The sequence below is a fragment of the Marmota flaviventris genome, chromosome 11 (genome assembly GCF_047511675.1).
Source record: "Marmota flaviventris isolate mMarFla1 chromosome 11, mMarFla1.hap1, whole genome shotgun sequence".
Taxonomy (NCBI): domain Eukaryota; kingdom Metazoa; phylum Chordata; class Mammalia; order Rodentia; family Sciuridae; genus Marmota; species Marmota flaviventris.
The window spans coordinates 29261464-29280558 of NC_092508.1; the positions used below are offsets into that span (position 1 = coordinate 29261464).

Consider the following 19095-nt stretch of genomic DNA (forward strand, 5'->3'; position numbering starts at 1 on the left):
TTTCACATGGAAGTCATGTATTTGGAAACATTATGCATTGTATATACTTAAATTACAAGCCACCTGCTCACATTTGTTTCCTGCTTAAAAGACTGAAGAGTCAAAAGTTACCTAACTTGCCGGGCATGAAGGCGCACATCTGTAATCTCAGCAGCTGCGGAGGCTGAAGCAAAAGGATTGCAAGTTTGGGGCCAACTTGGGAAATGTAGCAAAATCCTGTCTCAAAATACGTTTAAAAGCAGCCAGGCATGGTGGTGCACCCCTGCAATCCCAGTAGCTCAGGGGACTGATGCATGAGAGTGAAGCTGGAGAATAGCCAGCCTTAGCAATTTAGCGAGGTTCTGAGCAACTCAGCAAGACCCTGTCTCTAAATAAAATACAAAAAGGGCTGGGGATATGGCTCAGAGGTTACATGCACCTGGGTTCAATCCCCAGTACCCCCCCAAAGAAAAATTATATGATTTGATAAGAATCAAATGAAAGAAGAACATTAAGCTCAATATTCCTAGAATTAGAATGAATTCTAGAACAATACAAGAGTTAACAGCAGAGATAGCACAACGCCTGAAATCTTTCTCAGGAGGCTGAAGCAAGAGGATTGCAAATTTGGAGCCAGCCTGGGAAATGTATGGAAAGCCTGTCTCAAAATACGTTGAAAGCAACAGGTGGGGTGGCCCACGCCTGCAATCCTAAACAGCTCAAGAGGCTGACTCAGGAGGACCAAAAATTCAAACCCAGCTTAGCAACTTAGCGAGACCCTGTCTCAAAATAAAAAACATAAAAAGTGCTGGTGATGTGGCTCAGTAGTTAAGCGCCCCTGGGTTCAATTGCTGGTACAAAAAAAAAAGGCAGTGGCAGGAGAGGGGCGCATTGCTGGGGATGTAGCTCAGTGGCAAAGCACTCTTGGTTTGATTCCCAGTACTATTAAAAGAGTTAGGGAATTATATTACTAAGACTAACAATACTAAAATACGGGCTGGGGATATGGCTCAAGCAGTAGCGCACTCGCCTGGTTCGATCCTCAGCACCACATACAAAGATGCTGTGTCCGCGGAGAACTAAAAAATAAATATTTAAAAAATTCTCTCTCTCTCTCTCTCTCTCTCTCTCTCTCTCTCTCTCTCGCTCTCTCTCTCACTCTTTAAAAAAACTTCTCTCTCTAAAAAAAAAAAATACTAAAATATATGTTAACATGCCAGCATGACTAATAAAATACATTACCCATACAGTATCTCAATCAGAAACAAAACTTTCTGGTGTTGAAGAAAATTCTTAAGCCTTTTTCCCTTGCAGTTCTAATTTGGTACAAATGCTCTAACTTAGAACATTTAGGTCCTGAGAAATATGACAAATCTGTCCTTCTATGCTCGCTGCTGCAACTACTGATGGTTTGTCTGATTTTTTTCCTCAAGGACAGTTCGGAATGTTGATTTGTTTACAGTAATAATTAAACTCATATATTGGCCTGAAAGACACCATTTCATTCCTTACAAAATTTTTATTGATTCCAAGTGATTTATAACTACTATATAAAAGTATGTATGCAATTTCTGTGTCAGCCATTTGAGGATTTTCATGCATAATATAAGCATCCTTCTGATTTGCAACATACTCTAATAATACAAAGGTAAAATAATTTTCAGTAAGTATTGTCCTTCAACTTTTACAGTATCTCTTAGGATTCAGTGTCAGAGTTCTGCACATACATCAAATCCAAATTCGTCTCCAACAACTTGAGGATATCTCACACTGCAAGTTGGACATTTATAAAATCCCTTTATCAAGTGTTTCAAGCAACTGTGTAACTGTTACTGCGACAACTAAAACATGTCCACTATGAAAAGGACCGCCAAGCAATACTTCGAAGTGAAATCCTTCACTGGATGTACTCATATTTAAAGCACCTGAATTAAGTAGCACAATATCAGCGCAAACAGACAAACAGCACGACGTAGCGTTGGTTATTTCCAATGGCTCTTGGTTCATCTTATAGTAATTTCATGACCATCTAATTTCACATCAACTCGGAAAGAACTAACATATATAACCTACAAACAGAAGAATGAGAAATTAAACTCCATTTATGTATGATGTGTCAAAAAAAGGTTATGTAGAAACAGGAAAATATTTATGACCTATAATAATATATACTTTATAACTACGTATAAATAAATTGAGTGAAAATGGAAAGTAGTGAGCATACATAAAAGAAAAGAATTGTTGTAGTAGGGTAAAAGTATTTTTTTAAATAATTTTTTAGTGGTAGTTGGACACAATACCTTTATTTAATTTATTTATTTTTATGTGGTGCTGAGGATGGAACCCAGGACCTCGCATGTGTGAAGCCAGCGCTCTATCGCTCAGCCTACCCCAACCCCGCTTTTTTTGTTTTGTTTTGTTTTGTTTAACATAAAATCATTCATTAAAAAAAAAAAAAAAAAAAGACATGTTGGGCTGGGGATGTGGCTCAAGCGGTATAGCGCGCTCGCCTGGCATGCATGGGGCTCTGGGTTCGATCCTCAACACCACATAAAAATAAAATAAAGATATTGTGTCCACATGAAACTAAAAAATAAATATTAAAAAAAAAAGACGTGGGCACAGTGGCTCATGCCTGTAATCCCAGCGGCTCGGGAGGCTGATGCAGGAGTATTGGAGTTCAAAGCCAGCATCAGCAAGGCACCAAGCAACTCAGTGAGACCCTGTCTCTCAATAAAATACAAAATAGGATTGAGTATGTGGTTCAGTGGTTGAGTGCCTCTGACTCAGCTCCCAGGTACAAGAAAGAATGAAAGAACAAAAGAAAGAAAGAAATCTGTCAAGGACATTCCTGGAAACCCACATAAAGGGCATTTGTTTCATATATTCTTCCAAAATCAAACTCAATTTCCAAGCCTACAAAATGTACTCCCACTTCATCTTATATGGGAATCTTACAGTTTTTCTGTTCATTGTGGTGCTGGGAATCGAACTGAGGGCTTTTCACATGCAAGGTCAGCTCTCTACCAACTGAGCTATATCCCCAGCTTGTGTTAACTTTTTGTTATAATTTAAATGAAGCATTTAAGCAATCACCACTAAAAATCAAAGGTGAATTCACAAAAAGGTTTTCATGGATTTTGTATATTGATATTTATCAATTCACCATAAAAGATATTGCAACAGGTACAAATGAACAGCCAGTGGGAAGCTGTGCGTGGGGCCAAGAGTAAGGTGGGAGTGCAGAGCCCCTGCCCTCTCTGATGGCCACCGTCCAGGCACCCCTTGCCTTCAGCTGTACCTAACTGCCTTTGCACATTTTCACTTCTCTGACTCTCCCAACCCCTTTACTCCCTTTTCTCTTATACTCCCTTTAAAACACCCAAATTACCCCTGTTCAGATCATAAGGGAGCTCCGTTCTTTCCCCATCAGTAGTTACTGGACAAAATATGTTTCCACCACTTCGACTAATGCCACGCTGTGTTATCTTTGACACTTTTCTGGTGTCACAACTCTGGTCTGAATCAGAACTACTCTCGGGACCACGGACCTCTCCGCGCACACAGTGCTCACTTCGGTACCTGGTAGGGAACCCGACTCCCAGTCTAGTGCTCTGAACAAACATCCACTGAAGTATGGTAAGGAAGGATTTTGATTCTTACCATTCTGGGTGTCCAACATGAGGCTGGGTTTGAGAACTAGGCTTCTTCTGAAAGGTACTTCTGGAGCTAAAGTTCTTTCTTGGGACCCTAGTTTTGAGTGGGATTCATTCCCTGACAGGCTGAACCACATCTCTAATCCTTGTTATTTTATTTTGAGACAAGTTCTTACTAAATGTCAAGGCTGGCCTCAAACTTTCGAACCGACTGCCTTAGCCTCCTGAGTCGCCGCTGGGGTTATAGGCACTCAACGTGGCACCTAGACTAAAAAACGTTTTCCAGCCTCCTTATGAGGTTTTTCTGTTCTCTGTACACGATCTAGTTTCTCTCATGGGAACTTCTCAGCCCCTCACGCTCAAAAGAGTCTGGAATCCCTGTGACAATATGCTTTACCACTATATTCGTAATTCTTTCGTTTTCTTTCTTGTTGGCAAAACTTGGAATTATGATCACCCTTCTGGGGCTCCTGATATAAACCCAAATAAATCCACTGAAGGGGAGACTTAGAGCAAAAACAAACAAAAATCTCAGATACACAATTTATTTCAACTAATATGAGGAAGTTTTTAAAAAATCGGCTTATTTATCCAAACTTCAAAACTGTTGAGGCATTTAAAATTTTTTTTTAAATCGTTGACAGACTTTATTTTATTCATTTATTTGTATGTGGTGCCGAGAATCGAACCCAGTGCTTCACACAGGCCAGGCAACTGCTCTACCACTGAGCCACAGCCCCAGTCCTGTTGACGTTTTTAAAGCATAACTTTGGACACCATTTTCTGACTCAGTAATACCTCAGAAACCCCGTATTCCACTCCCAGGTCTCTCCTGAATCTTTCTCTCCAAGGATGTCCTCCACCAACCAAATCACTAGCTCCTCAATTCCTGTAACTGTAGGATTTACCACAAGACCCCCTCCTCCTAAAGGAGAAGCCTGGGTACAGCAGGCACCAGCTCCCAAGCTAGGCTGACAGAAGAAATAACATTTAAACCTTGGTCTAGGTCCAATTTATATGCCACCACCACGGACTTCTAACCCCCAAAGGGCATGAAATAAAAAACTTAATTTAAGGTTGTTCTGGGGGCAAACTTTATGAGATTAACTAACCTATATCAAAACTTGAACAATAGATGGGACCTGGAATTGCCTCCGTCTAGTTTGAAAAAGCCCAATGTACCGCCATTTCTTGGGAACTTCAAGGGTCTCAAACTGTCCCTGACTCCCAGCAAGGAATGAGGGAACTGAGTGTCGGGGTGCATGCCTCTAATCTCAGCAATTTGGGAGGCTGAGGTAGGAGGATCACAAATTTAAGACCAGTCTCAACAACTTAGAGAGACCATATCCCAAAATAAAAAGGACCAGTGATGTATTTCAGGGGAAAGTTCAATCTCCAGTACCCACTCCCAAAAAATGAGGGAAATAAGAGAAAAATCATTCGTTACCACTGGATAAGTAGTGACTTCAGGGTCCTCCCCAACTGTTGAGGACTAAGGGATTCTGGACCAGTGTCACTATTGCACGCATTCGTTCCAGTGGTAACAAATGATTTTGGAGCTCACCGTGAGTTACACTTTTCAAATTTTTCTAATTGTTTTAATTGCAAAAGCAGAAACGAAGCCAAAAAGGAGCAGCAGGTAAAGAAAATTTAAAACAAACAAATGCAAGCCAAAGGGAAAAGAGACTAAAGGAGGATTTTGGAGGCCAGCGTTGGCAATTTAGCAATAACCCCTCTCAAAATAAAAAAGGCTGGGAGTATAGCCCAGTGGTGGAGAACCACAGGTTCCATCCCCAGTACAAGGGGGGAGGAAAAGGGAAAAGGAGAGCGAAGGGAAAATAGGTTGAAATGGCTAACCAGGAACTGGAGACTTGTATCTGCAGAAAATAGAGAAAGCAAAAACAAGGGAGTGCAGCTTCTGGTGAAGCAGGAGAAAAAGAAGCCAAGTGTGATTAATATTATATACCGTGTCTAATCAATGGTTCCCCATTTCTCTTCTGGTGGAATCCAGAGTAATGCTTTTAGCAACTGCTTTGAAAATACACAAGTAGTTCTGGAAACATTTTTGAGATGGAGGGAAACATTTTTGAAATGTTCTATTGTTCAAGTTTTAATTTTTTTTTTCCAGTACTAGGGATTGACCCCTGGGCCTCACAAATGCTAGGCAAGCACTCTAACACTGACCTACATCCCCAGCCGTTCTGAAAAATTTCATTTTATTTTGATACAGGTTGCAATAAGTTGCCCATGCAGGCCTTGAACTATGATCCTTCTGCTTCAACCTCCCCAGTAACTGAGGTTACAGGTGAGTGTCATCGTGCCAACAAATACTTTTTAAAAAAATCATTCGTTGTTATTTCATTTTGATACAATCAGAAAATAGTGAGATATTAAATTATAGGCAGCTTGAACTGTCTTGGGGGTCCTCTTATCATTCTATGGGAGGATAGTGATGGTATCGGGTTTATTTCTTATAATAAAAAGCTGTCATGAATTTTTTATTTATGTCACTGCAGCATCCGTTTTCAGTGTAACTTGGACTTTGTCAAAAGCAGGGCTCAGTCACCATTGACAGTTTCCACTTTTCAATTTCCTCCCAATTCCTGAATGTGGCTGATCTGGATATCTATCTGCCTTATACAAGCATCTCCTAGAGACCACTGCCCTATAAAACAACTAATTACTTGACTTGCTCCACTGATCCCTACACCTGGCCTAGACTGTGCCACAATGACCACCTGAGTCACGTCGTGCCTCCACAGAATTTGCACTGCTTCCTCTAAAACCACCAATCAGAACTTTCCATGGGAAACTGGCTTGGGTAAAACCTGGGACCCAACAACCCCTGTGTCGTCTTTCTTGCTACTCACCCGCTGGTTGAACATGTGTGTTCTAGATGGCTCCCCCTTCCCAGCGGCTCTGCGAGGCTTGCGAGGCTTTCTCCCCGCGCTCCCCTCTTCTCTTCTCTCTGGAATCTGCAATTAATACAATGATTTTATTATTTCATTTGCTTTGTTGTAGTACCTTCTGTGTTACACCTGAATCAAATTCTCCACTGGATCAGGGCTCTCCAGAGAGTGGCTATCTTTATAGGAATAAACTGGACAAAAGACAAGAGCCACAAGGACATTGGCCAATACTTACACGGACTCAAATTTCTGATGGTTTGACTATTTGATTTACAATTATTTTTTTAAACCTACAATGGTGGGACAGCAATGCGCATTGGGTAGAAACTATACTTTGTATTTTGAATTTAAAATTTTCCCCAGGCTAGTGATATGCAGCGTGATCTGTTCTCACAATGCTGGGTAGAGCAGCAAGCCGCAGCTGTCAGCCAGGCGACCACGAGGGAAACAAGTGATACTCTACAGTGTGCTGTGTTGCTAAGATACGATGTTTGGCAGAATGGGTGTGTTAAATGCATTTTTTACTTACATTATTTTCACCTTATAAAGGGTTACTGGAACATAACCCATCATAAATCTAGGGACATCTGCATAAACAAGACTCCTTCAGGAAGGACACCTGGTCATAGGTCAGACACTTAGGCATTAGGTTAGGTTAAAGAAGTATTCTGTGAGAAGCATTGAAACACCCACAACCACCTCCCCTGGAGCCTGCCAGGGCAGGGTTAGACTTCACAGCTCTCTCTCAGAACCAAATTAGGAGATACATGGCACGCCAAACAGGGTTGTGATCACGAGTGCACAACAAAATATCCCTGGCTTGCCTATGGCCTCCTGTGGGGCTCTGCCATAAGGATCCCATGCCCTCCGCAGGGGAGCAGCCCTGCACACGGAGACCAGTTTCTCTGCCTTACATATAGGCTATATGGTACCTCTGCTGCCTGTTGCCTCCTTTGTCCACCCTAAAGTGTCACTGTTACCAGTATCAGAGTACGTATCTCTTCCAAAGAAAGCAAAACAACTCACATTTCTGGTCTAACAAGGAAAATGGACCACAGAGAAGCCCCATTGACTAAAGACAGGACTAAAAACAGTATCCTCTCCTCTTTCCACCAGAAAGCCAACTAGCCTGGATCAAATTGCAGGGGTATCACCTCCAACCAAAGTAAAACAGGAAGTTAATTCCCATAGCCAGAAAACAGGCAGATGGATCCTGTGACCGCTGGGCAGGACTCGCAGCAGGGCTATGTGCTCTAACCTCAGTGAGGAGAATAATCTCACCACAGGAAATCAATGGCACCGCCACAGGGGAAATAAGGCTGAAGACTGCGGTCTCTATTTGGGGGCTTCCTTCGCTTCTGTTGCTTTTTGTTTCCTGACCATAAAGAGGACACCCTAGAGAAGGAGGCCGCTGACTACAAACAGGACCAGTGGGAACCAAAAATGGAGCCTTCTGCTCACAACGGGGGTACCTAGTATCACCAAAAGTATAGTAGATGAACATTCAAAGAGGGGAAAATATTTTAGCCACCTAGAAGTACAAGTCACACTAAAGGTTTTTACTTTAAAAAGAAAGAAAAAGAGCCTATCCTGGTGGTGCCCACCTATAATTCCAGCAGCATGGGGAGGCTGAGGCAGGAGGATCGTGAGTTCAAGCCAGCCTCGGCAAAAGCGAGGCGCTAAGCAACTCAGTGAGACTGTGTCTCTAAATAAAATGCAAAATAGGGAGGGCTGGGGATGTGGCTCAGTGATCCAGTGCCCCTGAGTTCAATCCTCAGTACCAAAAAATAAATAAAATAAAATAAAAAAGAAAAAGAAAGAGAAAAGAAAAAAAAAGAAAAGGCAGGGCTAGGGGTATAACTCAAAGGAACAACACTTGCCTAAGATGCCCAGGATCCTGGGTTCAATCTCCAACACCTGAAAAAGGGTAGGGAGACTAATAATCTTGCAGTTGGAGGCTGCCCTACGGAGATGGGCTTGGGACATCAAGTCACTCTCGCTTCACATTTCCTCCTACTGACTACAGACATAATTGAGAACGACAGCTTCAGATGGCTAAAAGCCTAAAATGAAACAAAAAAGGGGAAAGAAGATGTCAGTCAGGTGACCTCAAAACCAAATTCAAAAATATATATATGTACAGGAACTCCAGTTGCGCAATCGGTTAGCGTGCGGTACTTAAAAGAATGTATATGTACAATACAAAAGCATACGGAATGGCAATATGGAGACACAATTCTGCAATTAATTGTTGTAAACACCTTTTTCTTTTAGGGGGGATAAGCCCGAAGCATTCAACCACTGAGCTAGATCTCCAGCCCTTTTATTTTTTTTATTTGAAACAATGTCTCACTAAATTGCAGAATTGTGATGTTCCTATCTCACCTCCCCAGTTGCTGGAAGTACAAGCATGTACCATGATTCCCAGTTTGTCTTGATCAATTAAAATTACTCGGATTCTCATTATTATTATTATTTTTAGTAGAATTGTTTCCTAAAAAACTTCTCCTTAGCCAGGTGTGGGACACCAGCAATTAGGAGGCTGAGAGAGAGGAGAATCGCAAGTTCAAGGCCAGCCAAGGCAATTTTGTGAAACCCTCAGCAATATAGAAAGACTCTGTCTGAAAATTTAAAAAATGAAATGGACTGGGGATGTAACTGACTGGAAAAGCATCCCTTGGTTCAATCCCAAATACCAAAATAAATTAATATTAAGAATGATAAAAAGAGCTGAAGATGTAGCTAAGTGGTAGAGCACCCCTCAGTTAGTTCAATCCTGAGTAAAGCAAAAGAAAGAAAGAAAGTTAGTTAGTTAGTTCTGCTTGTTCTTGGCTCTCCCTATAACAAGCAATGGCTCTGTGAACAATTAAAATTTTGAACATGTAGTAATATATTAAATTGTGAATTAACAGCTGATCGATCGACATTTGAAGATATTGATAATCAATATCTAATCTTAAGGAAAATCTGTCTCCAACTTTTAGACTAGAAAATAATGTGGAACTATTTACAAAAGAATCACAACTATATGACTGTTTAATACTCAGTGTAGTATGTTAAGAATTATGGACAAATTGAAATTCATGTGTACTGATCCCCAGCACAACCATAACACCCCAACTATACAAGAAAACAAGAGCGAGAAGAAGGTGAAAACATGAAGACGCTGTTGCCCAGGAGGACTCCAGGTGGGAACTTAAACCAGGCAACCGCTGTGGAAAACAACGTGGAGGGTCCTCAACCCAAAGAACCAGCACAATGAGGACAAATACCCCCCGATCCTATTCCTGAAGGATGGAAAGTAGTCAAAATCAGAGACAGAAAAAGAGGAGAGGACAGGAGAATCCGGGTTGACTAGTTATAAAGGTTCAGATTTGCAAGATGGAAAAGTAATATGAAGATGTGAAGATGCTTAATACTAATGAACTGTGCACTTAAAAATAGGTAATATGGTAACTGTAATGATAAGCATCTTATAATCATAATTAAAAGAATCCTAAAGCCAGGCACAGCAGCTTCATTATGAATGTGATGACAGCGACTACAGAGACTGAGGCAGGAGGATCCCAAGTTCGAAATCAACCTTGGCAATTTAGCAAGAGCCTCGGAGACTTAGGAAGACCATATCTGAAAATAAAAATTAAAAAGCTCAGTGGTAGGGCTGGGGATGTGGCTCAAGCAGTAGTGCACTCGCCTGGCATGCGCGCGGCGCTGGGTTGGATCCTCAGCACTACATACAAATAAAGATGTTGTGTCCGCTGAAAACTTAATAAATAAATAAATACATAAATATTAAAAAAAAAAAAAAGCTCAGTGATAAAGTGCCTCTGGGTTCAATCCCCAGTTCCCAAAAAAATAAAAATGAGCAAATAAAACTTTAAAATCCTGAAAAGAAAGGATGGCGAGCAGTCCTAAATTTGTACCACTCCTTTACATTTCTTTTCACAAATTCTTTCCCAGGATAACCACAGTCGCGGCTCAATGTCCACCAGTTTCCATCCACCATTTCCTGCTCTCTGCCTGTTCATTTCACCTAGGCACTTGCCAGTGCAGTCTTTATGGTGCTGTGCATCCAGGGTCTAGCAGAATGAAAATCTTCTTCCCTCCTGGCAATCATTTTCACGTATGTGTCTTACCGCACCTGTTCAAATCAAGTCTACAGGACGTGGTTAGAACAATTGGTGCAGTGGGCAGTATAATCGAACCAGACAGAGATGATGGTGTTTCCGCTGCTCTGGGCTTCTAACTGACCTCACAAATAGCAGCCACTGCCTAACAGAGCCCAACTGGTGGGGCACACTTGCTGTTCGATGGCTACTGCTCAAGTGGTTTCTTGTCAGGCATGCAATGCTTTCCCCACATCCATTCACGGAGCTGGAAGAGTTGAATCCTTCCAGAGCTGCAACACAGTATCCCTATATGGTACCCACACACAGTCCCAGCCCTGAGGAACATTGCCTGAGGTGTAGCACAGCTGCCTGAAGCGCTCCAAGGTATTATAAGACAAAAATGGGGTGCGCAGTTCCCTCAAAGGGTTTGAAGAGAAAAGATCCAGGGGCTACACTCCCAAAAAGAGTCCAGGCTGTGTATAGTTTAGCCTACCATACAGCTGTGCAATAGGGTACAAAATTCAATAATCCAAACAGTTCCATACCCCTACGCCTACAAAATCACACAAAGCAGGGAGAGACCGTGCATGCCTCTAATCTCAGGCCAAAGCAAGAGGATTGCAAGTTTGAGGCTAGACTGTGCAATTTAGCAAGAACCTGTCTCAAATTTTTAAAAAATACTAATAAGGGTCTGGGTATGTAGCTCCGTGGTAGAGTGCCCAGGATTCAATCCACAGTACCAAAAAAAAAAAAAAAGAGAGAGAGAGAGAAAAGAAAAAGAAAAGAAAAGAAAAGGAAGGAAGGAAGGAAGGAAGGAAGGAAGGAAGGAAGGAAGGAAGGAAGGAAGGAGAGAGAAAAGAAAAAGAAAAAAATTGCAACGGATCCAAACTCCCTCCAGTGAGGGCACAGAGGTGCATGCCCCCTTCCACATAGTTTGCTCTATATATCTTTTTTGTCTGTCCTCAAGTTCTATCATTTGTAATAAACTGGTAATCCAGGAAGTAATTGTTTTCCTGAGTTCTCTAACCTGATACATCAAACCAATAAATGAAATGAAAGGGAATACAACTCGGTGGTAGTGCACTTTCCTAGCATGCAGGAAACCCTGAGTTCCCGCACCATCACCAACACCACACACACACACACACACACACACACACACACACACACACCACAGCTCAGTGGCACGCTACTAAAATCTTAGTGACTCAAAAGGCTGAAGCAGGAGGATCACAAGTTCAAAGCCAGCCTCAGCAATTTAGCAAGGAAGGATGTCTGTCTCAAGAATGTGAGGGTAATCTGGCTGCAACAGCTGTCACCCCTTGATCACCAGGGTTGATTTGGCCGACCTTGCTGGCCAGGTAGATATCACCTTCCTCCCTCACCGCTCCTAGTGCATCCCTCCCAAAGCTGCGTGCTCAGTCGAAGAGGACGATCTTCCCTGATACAGGAGAACCATTACTCGGTCGAGGGTATCCAGTAGCTGCACTCCCCTGCTAAAACCACCAAACAAGCTCCAAGGAAGACCCTGTCTCAAATTTTTTTTTTTAAAGACAGAGTGAGAGAGGGGGAGAGAGAGAGAGAGAGAGAGAGAGAATTTAAATATTTATTTTTTAGTTATGGGCGGACACAACATCTTTGTTTTGTATGTGGTGCTGAGGATCGAACCCGGGCCGCACACATGCCAGGCGAGCACGCTACCGCTTGAGCCACATCCCCAGCCCCTGTCTCAAAATTTTTAAAAAATTATAAAAAGGACTGGGGTTGTGGTTCAATGTCCCTGGGTTCAATCTCCCGGTATATATTAAAAAAAAAAAAAAAAAAAAAGACTGAAAGGACAAAAACCTCTTTTAAAGCTGGGCACAGTGGTGCACACATGTTCTTGGGAGACTGAGGCAGGAGGTTGTACAATCAAGGCCAACTGGGGCAACTTAATGAGACCCTGTCTCAAAATTAAAATTTTAAAATAGGTAGGCGCTGGGTGTGATGTAGTCCCTGCTACTTGGGAGGCTGAGACAGAAGGATCATAAGCTCAAGACTTACGTTATAGCTCAAGGCTGGAGATGTAGCTCAGTTGGTAGGTAGAGTGCTTGCCTCACATGCACAAGGCCCTGGGTCCAATCCCCAACACAACAAAAAACAATGGGGAGTTAGCCCAGTGATGAAACATTCCTGGGCTCAATCCCCAGTACTGCAAAAACCGAAAACAAAACATACTGGGAACTGGGATTCTAGGTGTGATGGTGCATGCCTGTAGTCCCAGCAACTTGGGAGGCTGAGGAAGAGGACCTCAAATTCGAGACCAGACTCAGCAATCTGGATAGAGCCTCAGCAACTTAGTGAAAGCTTGTCTCAATATTAAAAAAAAAAAAAAATTAAAAGGACTGAAAATGTAGCTTGGTGGCATAACACTCCTTGGTTCAATCCCCAATACCGCCACGCATCCACACATACCAAGTCTGGGGATATCGCTAGCACAGAAGGCCCTGGTGCAATACCTGGTGCTGCAAAAAAAAAAAAAAATTACAAAAGCAAAACAAAAACAAAAAAGGAACCACTTCTGAGATCTCTTAATTATATGTAAATAATTTTGCAAACTGTTTCTGGACAGAAAGTGTTTACAGCAGTAATTGTATAGTAACTTCCAGTTTTTATCTCTTGGTAATGCCTCCAACACTCTACCTTGTGCTGTGCCACAGGAGGTCATCTACAGAGCTGGGACCAATAGACTGAATAATAAGCCGCATGGTAGAAATCCATCTTAACATGATTCTGGGCATCTTGATTATAACCAGCATTTTGCTCACCAGCTGACCCTTGCACGTATCACTAATCCTATATGACAAAATTAGGATGGTCAGCTAAGGACAGTGTGCTGGCCAGTGATGCCTGGACTGTTTCTTAACTGATATTGTACATGATAACACTTTTTCAAAAAGACCAGGTACATATACGTTGCTACAGCCCACTTTTGACAAGCTTAATATATAAACTCCTTCATCCTGCTGTGGGGCGCAGGGGTCTACCTGTCTTGCTGCCAACCAAGACATGTTTCTGATCATAATCTCCAGTAATTGCACTGGTGCTATCATGAATCTATCTGCCTTCTTCTTCACTCTCGGGCACTTGCGGCTGATTTTTCTAAAACCAGCACACCATGGGAACGCTACACTGAACACCGGAGGACGGAGCATTTCAGCTACTTAATTTGAATTTGGGAAAACGAACAAAACAAACAACAAACAAAAAACACTAAACGAACAAAAAACCATGAGCAGTAACCATCAAGCAGCAAGTGTGCCTATACTAGCGATTCCCTGTCATGCAGCAGCTGCTGTCAGTTGCTAAGCCCATAACATTCAACGAATCATTGTCTCTGTTTTGTTCCAGTTACCCTGCTTGCTGTGCCAATTGTTCTAACCATGTACTTGGTTTAAACAGGTATAACAAGACACACAGATATGAAAATGATTTCCAAGATGAAAGATTTTAAAATTTAATATGTTCGTTTCATACTTGTATTAATCATTTTGACCCAGAAACGAAAGTCTAGTATTTGAGGACAATAAAAGTGATCTTCTGGAGTTAAGGTGTAGCTCAGTGGTAAAATACTTACCTAGCATGCATGAAAACTGTGCTCTGAGAAAGCCCAGTGGCATAAGGTCCTGAGTTCAATCCTCAGCAATGTTAAAAAAAATAAATAAATAAAGTTTAAAAAATTTCAAATTGAAAATGATTTTCTTTTTTAAAAATTTTTTTAGTTGTTGATGGACCTTTATTTTTTATTTGCTTATTTATATGTGGTGCTGAATCGAACACAATGCCTCAAGCATACGAGGCAAGTGCTCTACTGCTGAGCTACAACTCCAGCCCCATGAAAGTGATTTTCTAAAGGTCATTAAGTATGGTGGTTCCTAGAAAAGAAGCACATAGGCATATGTCAACAATGTCCTTATAGTCTCAATACTTTAGATAACTCAAAAGCCAAGTGCGTCATCAGGTACTCAATTTCAAAAACCTACTCAGAAAAATACCTTAGTGCCTATACAAGGGATACAATATAACTTCAATGAAACATAATGCAAGTGGTTTATTTCCTGATGAGGGGTTGGGAGAAACTCAGTAACAAACCACTTGATACAATAAAATTTCTTTTTAAGGGTTCTACTTTTAAAATAGTTTCCTGTATCTTTTTTGTTAACAGTAGACTTTTTTCAAAAGCAAAACAAAATCACAAAGATGAATCATCTTAAGTCCAAAGAATTATTCCCATGTTTAATAACTCTTGGGATTATTTGTTCAAAGGAAAAAAGACTGCAATTCTAAATTCACCTTTAAAAACATCGATGAATTGTCATAGTAATCGTTGTCATAGATATCTTGAGTTGAAGAAAAGCTGCTTTTGAGGGGAGGGGGGATAGTAGAGGATAGGAAAGGCAGCAGAATACAACAGACACTAGTATGGCAATATGTAAATCAATGGATGTGTAACTGATGTGATTCTGCAATCTGTATACGGGGTAAAAATGGGAGTTCATAACCCTCTTGAATCAAAGTGTGAAATATGATATATCAAGAACTATGTAATGTTTTGAACAACCAACAATAAAAATTAAAAAAAAAGAAAGAAAAGAAAAGCTGCTTTTACTTGCATTCAAAAATGACAAAAATTTCATCTGGGGATATAGTGCAGTGAAAGAGCACTTGTAGCATGCAAGAGACCCTGGGTTCCATTCCCAAAACTACAAAAACAAATAAATAAGGTTCTGGAGAGAAAAATCACAAGGGCCAATTATTTCTTTCTTTTTCTTTTTTTTTTTTTAAGAGAGAGAGAAAGAGAATTTTTTAATATTTATTTTTCAGTTTTTGGTGGACACAACATCTTTATTTTGTGTGGTGCTGAGGATCGAACCCAGCGCCCCGCGCATGTCAGGCGAGCGCGCTACCGCTTGAGCCACATCCCCAGCCCCGAAGGCCAATTATTTCTAAAAAATGTAGCTCTACCATACTAACCAGGAAAATGGGACTGAGAGGCAGTGTCCAAGAGGTTATGTTGAATTACCTGTTTCTTTCCATTTTAGAATTTACTTATTGAACAACATCAGCGTTGAACTTTTTGTCAGTATAAAGCAAATCTTTTTCTCCAACAGGTTTTCCTGGCTGATAATGTGCTTAGGCAGCAATTACAGGCCCTGAATTATTTCCCTAAGATGGATTTGGTAAGCCTACATTAAAGAAGGCTGTAATATTGGCTAATGGCTTATTCAAGCCTGCCATTAGCAGTCAGAGAACGGGACTTCTCCCTTTACCAAGCCATTTCTAGACTTTAATCTCTTTGAAAATGTATGTTTCAGAGAGAGAGAGAGATCAGGGGACCATGCTTTGATAAAGGTGGATGGGAGGTGCAGTTGTTCAGGGGACTGCGCGCCACTTCCCCCCCGAGCTGGGAGTTCACCTTACCCAGGTTTGGGGGTCCAGCTCACCTAGTTACAAAAGAAAACTGCGCTCTGAGGTAGCCTGGTGGCGCAAGGCTATATTTCCAGCTACTTAAGGGGCTGAGGCAGGATGGCAATTCCGAGGACACTAGAGACGATATAGCGAGTCCGTGTCTCAAAATAAAAAATAAAAAAGAAAGACTGAGGATATAAAATAAAAAGAAGGAAAAGGAAGAGAAGAGAAAGGAAAACAAAAGAAAACTGCGCTCTGCAGCGCCTGGCCCGCACCGCACACGTGGTGAACACAGCGCGGATCAAAGCGGGTGACCCCTCCCCACCCCCACCGTCGCACTCAGCCCGTGGCGCCAGGTCCCCATTGCACCGCGTTCTGTCTCTGCGACCTCCAAAATTCACTCCTCCCCCGCTCTAATTCTTTCCAGCTATCCAACCCACCTCCTTTACCATAGATAACGGGCCCCTTTCTAGGCACAACCGTGTGTACTCGCTGCCCAAAGTCACACACAGACGTCCATGTCAACAGCCTACTTATCACACCTGGGGGGAGGTTAGACCAAGGAAAGTGACTTAAAATTGCAGTGATCAATGATTCAGTCATCGTGCACCCATATAAATCCTGGAATCTCCAGGTTGGTGAGCACGTGGAGGTCCTGTGGAGTCAGGACAGGGCCCTGAAGCTCTGCACTTCCAACATGTGGGCATTTCTCCCTGCTGTCTGTTCCTGAGTTCTGTCCTCTGTGACAAACCAGTCATCTTGTAAATAAACCGTTTTTCTGATGACTCCAAGCTATTTTAGTAAACTATGGAACCTGAGGGGTAGTCATGGAAACCTCTGATTTGTAACCTGGTCACATAAGCACAGGTTACAGCCTGCGGCTGGCATCTGCAGTGGGGGTTGGGGGGCGGGCTGCCTCGCGGGACTGAGCTCTTAACCTGTGGGGTCTGTACTATCTCCAGATAGACGGGTCAGAATTCAGTATGACAACCAGTTGATGTCCACTGAGAATTGAAGAATTACTTGATATAGGAGAAACTCCCCAGTCTGGTGTCAGAAGTGAAACACTGAGAATATTGTGAGAGTATTTTGAAACTGAGTCCCCATAACGAAATTAACAATTTTTTTCTCTTGTAAGAGCCTGAGTCATTCTCCCTTCCTAGTTAAAATTTAAAAAGCTAAGAACACATCTTTTCTTTCGAAATTCACACAGGCAAAACCTGAATGGACCCCTGCTAGCTTTACTATAGATAACACCTCTGATGCACGGTCACCATGGTAACGACTGTTTTAAGCTTTTCGCTAAGAATTTTGAGGAAGAAGCCTGGTCTGGCTCAAACTGGTTGAAACCGCTACTCCCTCACCTGGACCCGCATAAAGTGTCTGATAGACGTCTTTTTGACATCATACGGCCTCAAACTCCACCCTCAGGTCAAGATAGTCGCCATTTTCTGAACGTGCAACATATTAAGAGCCCTGAGGCTTGTCTATGCACGAACAGACCAGTGGTTTGTTGTTGTTTGTTTGTTTGTTTTACCTTTTCTTATTCCCATCACCTTTCCCCACACCTTTGACTACCCTGTTTTTTTCCATCCTATAAATACAGCTAGACCCTGTCCTGGGAGGCACATTTGACTCCATGGATTCCCCCTCCCCCACTCTGGCACCTTCTGAATTAAATTCTTCCTCTTTTTCAAAATTCCTCCCCTCTGGGATGAGTGTTTTCTGAGCAGCGGGATGAGGACCCTGGCTCAGAAACACTGCCAAACACTTGGTGTGACACAGCAAACAATTACTGTAATTTTTTTTCCTATGTCCACTGTCCTTCCTTTCCCTAACTTTCTATATTTTTAGTGTCCTTGTATTTCCTATTAGTTGTAAATATTACTATGCTTTTTTTTCTCCCCATGAACCAAACATAGATACCCATCAAATATAGTAATTACTTGTACCATACACATTTTTCATTCCAAGTGAATCTTGTCTCACTGTGATGTGGGGAGAAAACACATGAATAAACCATTCTGTTTTAAGAATTACATAAAAGAGTATATGTAAGTGCCTACACAGTACCTGGTTCATAAAAAGAGTTCAATAAATGTGATATAGTGTTCTTGTTGCCTTACTTGATTACTCATTTAATTAGGGTGTATTATAAAATAACACACACTACTAGCAATATGACCTGTTGAAAGGTTTGCAAATTCTTCAGCTTCTGGCTAATTTAATGATCAACAGCTCTGTTAACAGAGCACTTTTGGTAATATAATTTGTATGTGTTTGTGTGTGTCTGTGTCTGTCTGTCTTCTGGTGCTAGGGATTAAACCCATGGCTTCAGGCTATGCTAGGTTCCTGTTCCACCACAGAGCAACAACAAACCCTGTTTATTCCGGTTAGTTTTGATAACGATTTTGATTTATGTTTAATCTAAGAGAAAAGATCTGATAAAAGAAACTGCCAAAAGCAACAAGCTAATAGTTTTCCTGCTCTTACAGTAAAGCTTCATTGTGCTCCTTTTTTTTTTTTCCAAAGTAAGATATTCTGATCTTGTGATAATGCTGTAGCAAAATAGTTTATTTATTTTGCATCAAATGATTCTGTATATGAGTTCATTTCTCATGATAAATATCAGTACATTAGTCAAGTTTCTTGCTATGGTCTCCCTTGACCCGCTGTAATCCAAATGGTTTGAGAAACGATCAATTATGTGCCTCATCAAGAGATATTCTGTCTGGGCCCTCTCTTAAGTTTGATGAATACATCATTCACTGATTGCCTGAGAAAAATGTAAAAGGGAAGAAATGGTCATTCTGTAGTAAATCATTGAAGACCACCCAATCAATCTGAAAAGATTCCACATAATAGCTTGAGAATCATCTTTTTTTTTTTTTAATATGAAACACTTCATGAATTTGCGTGTCATCCCTTCTCAGGAGCCATGCTAATCTTCTCTGTATCCTTCCCGTTTTAGTATGCATGCTGTGAAGCAAGCAC

General features: G+C 41.5%; 1 non-coding gene across 1 annotated transcript; it reads right to left on the minus strand.

The window, feature by feature from the left end:
- Positions 1-18989: 18989 nt before the first annotated feature.
- Positions 18990-19095, minus strand: LOC114097983 (U6 spliceosomal RNA). The gene has a single exon (XR_003583649.1). It is a non-coding gene; the product is annotated as a U6 spliceosomal RNA (small nuclear RNA).